Source organism: Macadamia integrifolia, chromosome 9 (genome assembly GCF_013358625.1).
Source record: "Macadamia integrifolia cultivar HAES 741 chromosome 9, SCU_Mint_v3, whole genome shotgun sequence".
Lineage (NCBI taxonomy): Eukaryota > Viridiplantae > Streptophyta > Magnoliopsida > Proteales > Proteaceae > Macadamia > Macadamia integrifolia.
Window position 1 is genome coordinate 21,654,668 of NC_056565.1, and position 7,041 is coordinate 21,661,708.

The 7,041-nt window shown below is 37.3% G+C and overlaps 1 long non-coding RNA gene across 1 annotated transcript; it reads right to left on the bottom strand.

Moving 5' to 3' along the window:
• Positions 1 to 5,118: 5,118 nt before the first annotated feature.
• LOC122087908 lies at positions 5,119 to 6,203 on the bottom strand. Its single transcript, XR_006142906.1, has 2 exons — positions 5,548 to 6,203; positions 5,119 to 5,312 (listed from the first exon to the last, which is right to left on the bottom strand). It is a non-coding gene; the product is annotated as an uncharacterized LOC122087908 (long non-coding RNA).
• Positions 6,204 to 7,041: the final 838 nt, after the last annotated feature.

Below are 7,041 nucleotides of genomic sequence, written 5' to 3' on the forward strand. Positions count from 1 at the left end.
TTTTTTCAAGATTTGTTTTCTCCAGGCCTAGAAATTTCAGATTTGGTTCATTCCAGATCTGGTTTTTAGGGTTGGCAGTATCTCAAATCACCCAAGCTTTCAAGTTCAAGCATTGATTCAGGTAGGTTGGCTTCTTTAATAGTCTTCTCTCCCCCCTCTCATTCCCTTTTCTGACTACCATTTCTTTATTAATTTAGGATTTTAATTTCAATCGTTACATTATTACTTTCCCTTTCCCCAAGGTTCATGGCTAGTGTATGTGTTGGCTTTGCCCCTCCTAGCCATAGAACCATCATTTTATTGTTTTTATTTTAATTGCCTCCCTTTCCCTAAAGCCAAGTAGAGTAACCCTTGTAAGAGTGACTCTCTGGTCACGTAGGGAAGCTCACATTATGATGCATCCCTTGGGCTAAGTAGAGAAACCTACTTGTGAGCCTCTCTCTAGCTTTATCCCCTTTCTTTTACTTTATTTTTGTTTCAGCATTTTTTTTCCTTTATTGCTTTTTAATTACATGGGTTGTTTATTTTCAGTTATTTATTTATTTAATTTTAATTGCGTTGCTTGCGTATTTAAATTCTTAGATGATGAATGGTTAGGGCATTATTTTAGATACATATGTTTAGGGCGGTGGTTAGAATTAGATCACAACCATTAATCGGTTCACTTTCGCATTATTAAAAGAAGCCAAAAATAAAGTGGCTGCTCTCCCTGTGTTCGATCCGTAGCTACATTGATCCGTACGCTTGTGGTTACATTTTAAATCCTAACACTCTATTCTGCACAATTCAAGTTAAAGACCCAAAAACAGAAATGGTCTCAATACTGCAGCCCTTTGTCTCCACTCTATGGGGGTTGGGTTTTGCTTTCATTTGTATTGTTAGCTCTGTAATGTTTTTTCTTCTTCCCATTTCTAGGGGCTCTATGTTTTCCTTTCTCCTCTTGATAATGAACTTTTTATTCACCCAAAAGAAAAAAAGGACTCACAACTTCCCAATAGCAGAAACTAGCTTACTCGACTTATACCTTCAGTAAACGACTAAACCTTCCTTGCAGCCCACAACAAAAAATAAAATATAAATATTTTGTCTAACTATAATTCCTAATCTGCTACTAAAAGAAAACCTCATGAGCTACCTTAAAAATATAACATAAAATAAGAAAAAATTACATAATCGCCCCCCAATTTAATTAGAGGACTATCTTGGCCTGACATACATGATCTGAAACAATACTAGTCAAATTTTACCACAGCCATACTATCAGGACCATGTATTGCTTTTGCATTATAAGGGCTCAAGACTATACAGCTAGTAAAGGTAAGGGATGGTTCTATTTTATAAATCAGTTCAAGATCCCTTCTAATCAGACTACATCAAAAAAATGGAGACCAGACCACTCTTGGCTTAGCTCCCTATTGCATCTCAGATCATCTCAGATCAAGATCATCACACCTGCTCCCCCACAAGTTAAAACCCATTGAAAGTGGCATCATCAGATGATGTTCCTTTAGAATCCACTCAAGTGGATCCCATGGAGGCAGTGATTGATGCTATGGTTATGGCATAAACAGAGATTGGATTTCTCAAATGGCTGAGCAAAATTAAAGTTTACCATTAATCCATTGTAGTTCAAGTCAAGGAGAGTCATTAACAATATTTGATATACTTTGAGATGTTATAAATTGCTACTCTGGTATGTCATTAATAAAAAACGGGTCTGCAGTTTCGGCTATGGGACCAGAAATTAGGAATTTTTTAGGGCTCAGGATAATAATTAAGATCCATATTTACAATATGCTTTCCAAATCTGTTTTGCCAAGCTTTAGGGCTTCAAATCTCTGTTTCATAACAATGGCATTGCATTTGAGTTGAGTATGTATACATTGAACTTCAGGCCCACAAGCTAGAGCCCAACTCCATGGTTATGAGCTCATAATGATCTGTAAAACAGTGGGCTTATGGAGAACCTTAGATTGCTATCAATTGCCACTCTGGTATGCTTAATAAAAAAATGGGTCTGCAGTTTCGGCTTTGTAACCAGAAATCAGGAATTTTTAGGGCTAAAGATAATAATTAAGATCCATATTTAAAATATGCTTTCCAACTCTGTTTTTCCCAGCTTTAGGGCTTCAAATCTCTGTTTCATGACAATGGCATTGCATTTGAGTTGAGCATGCACACATACATTGAACTTCATGCCCACAAGCTAGAGCCCAACTCCATGGTTACAAGCTCATCCTGATCTGTAAAACGGTGGGATCTGTAAAATGGTGGGCTTATGGAGAACCCTAGATTCTCTACCTGTAAACAGCCATTGGATAAACAATTCTGTAAACCCTTCCAGTTATTATGAAGACGATTTCAGACTTCCTAATCGAAGTGGAATAACCTATTCCACAATGTCATAAGCTGCCATATTCAATAATCAAAAGGTGGAATATTGCCTAGATCTACCAGATAAAAAAAAGATTTACAAAATTAGTAGGTTTAAATTATATTTTACCATAACAGGTTTCAATGTTGAAAACATTTACCAAATCCCCATAAGAGTAGAAAGAGCTAAATGAACAGCCTGAAATACCCCTTGCGCCCTTCTCTCTCCTTTCTTTTTCTACTTCCTCCGACCAACAACTCCCTGTCCCACCCTCCCTCCTGTGAACCCACCTAGCACCAACTCCACTGCCACCCAACCCTCCATCCCTCTCCTCTCCCGCTCTCTCCCCCTACCTCCTCCACTCCCCGCCCACCATGCTTCTCTTCCTCAATAAATCATCCAATAAAAAGGGGGAAAACCCCAAATAGCAAAATCCCCACTTGGACCGATGGTGCTCAATAAGTACTTCACCGCAGAAATCCCCACTTCTTCTTCCATTCTCCTGTCTTCTATCTATTATTTACTACTTAATAGCAACTCTGATCACCGCCCATGACCCAACTTCTCAGTTCACACCAGTAGATGGAGTCCAGAGATCATATAATATGCATCCAAGCAGCATCTAGATGAGCCACCAAAGATGTAGGCACATTGTGGGGTAAATTTTATCAGGAACTAAAACCATTCCTTATAGAGAAGGAAGCTAACCGTTTAAAACAAAGTCATTCCAAATAGAGAACATACTTGAGCAGAGGTATCATACAAACAGTAGAACAATATTCATAATGACAACGTAAGGAGGCTGCACCAAACATAACTGGAGCATGTTGTTAAAATTATATATGGATACATAGAAGCAACATATCAATGATATATCAGAGAAAATTCCTTATGAATAGGTTCATCAAGCAAACTTACAACCTGTAGGATTGCAATGGAAAAATCAAGTAAGAAAGGATTCATTATCTCCTCATACATTGCGGCAACATCTAGATGATATATAGATAGAATTGATAAAATCAAGTGGTCAGCCTAACAAAGAGGCGCTAAAAAGTTTATAGTATCAATAATTTCAGGGGAAAAGTTCAGGTTCAATAAAGTACAGTAGAAGGATTAGACAAAATATTTAAAACATAAAACAGTGATAACCCATTTGTACGCATGTGACTAAGGTTACTCATGGTAGCACAACATTATACCATTCAATCAAATACAAATGAAAAGAAAAAGAAGAGTAGATAAGGATTTCAGACTTAACATTTAGAAAGGGGTGGGAAAGGTAACTGATGCCTATGCATTAATCAGACATCATTACTTAATAAAATATCAAAGCTTGACAACAGAAACAGACAGCACCTTTTCCATGATAGCATTCTTCACTTCATCATAATTGGAGACAGATCCAATGTCCATCTTAACCTCCACCTTTATTGCATATTGCAAATCATGATCAAGGTTACTGATTAATTGGTGCAGATGGAAAGGAGTACACTGATGTCAATCAAGCTGCTTAGCAAACAAAGAAAGGAACACAATTCACCTCATATGTAGATGGATCAAGTTGAAATTTGTAGGGAGATCAGATCTAAAAAAACCACTTTCGAGGCATTCCACATTACTACCTATGTACGTCTTACCCTCCAAAAGGTGGTTATTATAGAACTTCTCCAGATCATCTTGGAGCTTCCTTGTATGCCTGTGAATATTACAAAACGGAAGTTGCACATTAGATCAAGTTCCGTAGTTGTCAAGGCATTGCCTAGGGGTCCAGGCAGCTCAGCCTGGACTGGCGCCTTTGTCACCTAGGCGTTGCCTTGTTGGTGTTGCCTTGTTTTGTTACCATTCTCCATTTCCTTGGGTCGCCTTATGCCTTGACAATTATGTCAGAGTCAACAATAACGTTTGAGGTGATCTCAAAATGGTTCGTGAAGAAGCACCAGAATTACCCCAGGATTACTAAAGAAGCCAAAAAATTTGCAAGACCAGCTCAAGAAAGAAAAATTCAAATGATTGCCAATGGAGAATTCCTAGAAACCACCTAGACCATGAGGAGCATTTCACAAAGGGTTACCCTTCTTTATGTAAAACCTCGTCGGGCAGCATAGGTATTACAGTCGCAAGAGAGTAAATGAAAGGATGAACATAGATCATATACAGGTAATAAGGTTGCAATAGCATCTGATACCGAATAAGAAGCCATCGTCTGCAATGCAATTATTGAAACATGAAACAAATCATATTCAGAAATGTTATTGTCTAACAAATAAGTAGAACTCAAAATCAGAGGTAAGATTCTTTATTTCAATTTTAAGCTTTAGTTGAGGGCAGATTGAAAATTTTCTAATTATCTGAAGTTTTTAATAACCTGAGCCTATTTCTAGTAATGCCAGATCCACTAGGATAAGGAGAAGGGGCTTCTGATCCCACTGGAAGATCGTGGATAACTAATCCAAAAAGGGAAAGGAATTAGAGTCCTAAGTCAGCAAGGAAAGGGAAGTTGGATTCAATTCCAACACTGAAAAGATGTACATGAACCCAATTCATCCACAAATCTTTCTAACAACAAGAAGCATCACTAATCCATAAAATTAGCCATTGTAGTTCCTACATATACAATATGGCATCTCTCTTTCGGTCTTTCCTAATTCATGTAATTGTATTTTTTTTTTCCAACAACATTTTTCCTTTTTATCTTTTGTTGGGTAGTTTCCTCATTCCATTTTTTTTTAAATCTCATTCTCATCTTCTAATTTCATTATACCCACGATATTTCATGAATTCCGTCACTCATGGCTGCACCAATTCAGTGAGATGAACAAAAAGCCACCCTCAAAACCATTTCCAGTCAACATACCTGGGGAATTTCATGGCAAAAGCGTACCATATCCTCAGGATTCACCTCTTGGGGATCATATCCCAACATTTCTTTTGTAACAGCCTAAAATACAAGGAAAATAAGAATCAAAGTTTCAGAACAATAATGCCAAAAGTGAGGGGAGAAGTCCAGAGCAATTTAAGAAGTTTAATAAGAAAATTCAAGCAACAAAACCAGAAAAATTTTAAAACTGGTAATTTAAATCTGATGGCTGATAAAATATGAAATCCAAGAACTCTATGTCTCAGATCACAGAATATGATCAATCTAAATTGCACCTTGAGTTAAAAATACTAACATTAGTTCCAGCATGTCTCAAAGGTTTGGAGATGTTAGCAATCATTTGTAATCTTCACACTATCAAGATACCAACACAAAGTTACATAGACGAACAACAGCCATGATCGTCCTCTTCCTCCTCTTCCTAATAATGGGATGGAAGGAGCGGGGAAGAAGAAGAACCCCTTTTAGTTCTCCGCCAAAATGCGGCGCTGCTATTCCTATCCACTGATGAGAAATGTACGGAGAATCCAAACATGATCGTCCTCTTCCTGGTAGCGGCTCTCGCCATTTTGGGATACCAGAGAGTACGGAACCCAAACCCTAACACTGAAACAATCCAATTAGAAAACCATTTTTGCTTCTCTCTCTCTTCTTCTGCTTGTTGCTTGCACTCTCTTACATAGACGAACAACAGCCATGATCGTCCTCTTCCTCCTCTTCCTGGTAATGGGATGGAAGGAGCGGGGAAGAAGAAGAACCCCTTTTAGTTCTCCGCCAAAATGCGTCGCTGCTATACCTATCCACTGATAAGAAATGTACAGAGAATCCAAACATGATCGTCCTCTTCCTGGTAGCGGCTCTCGCCATTTTGGGATACCAGAGAGTATGGAACCCAAACCCTAACATTGAAACAATCCAATTAGCTTTGCTTCTCTCTCTCTCTTGTTCTGCTTGTTGCTTCCACTCTTCCACTCTCTCTCCCTCTCCCCCACCTCTTTCTCCCCTGCCATTTCGTTCTCCTCCTTTCCCTTTGTACCGTTTAACTTGAGGCGGTTCGAGAAGAAAAAAAACGTGGAGTTCGAGTTTCAAATTTCAAGTCGTAAATCTTAAGCAGTATAGATACCAAACGCGTAGAAATTATAAGTGGAGAAACCCTAAGTTAAATCTTACAATTTGTGGATACCTAACGGCTAGAAAATTTATCTCGGTTCAAAACTGGATTCAAATTTCAAATTTTAAGTCGTAAAGCGTATGGAATATAGAACTCGGCGGCTATAAAATTAAAAGCGGAGGAAAAAAAAATCTATGATATATGGATTGCAAACGGCTGGAAACATTAAAGTGAATAAATTGTACTCTTTTTTCTTATAATCCAAAGTCCAAACACACTAAAACAATGCCATCGCTAACGCTGTGTTTGATAGTCAAGAGAATAAAATAAAAGAAATTGAAAATAAAAATCTAAAAAATATAAAATAAAAAGGTAAGAAAATTAAGAGAAAAAAATTATAGATGTTTAGGTATCAATAGTAAAAAAGAAAAGAAATGTTTTTTTAAATTTCTTGTGTATTCTTATGTTTTAGCCAAGACCTATTTTTTCCCAAGAGAGAAAAAAACTTCACCATTCTTAAGTTGAATTTTGAAATTCAAAAAAAGAATCTTCTTTATTCTAACATACCAAACACAATGAGAATTTCTCAAACCAATAGCACAAATTTTGTACTTTTTACTTTTCTTTTCTTTTCTTCTTGGCTAGGAAACACCCTAACTTGCCAATCATGTCCATAGA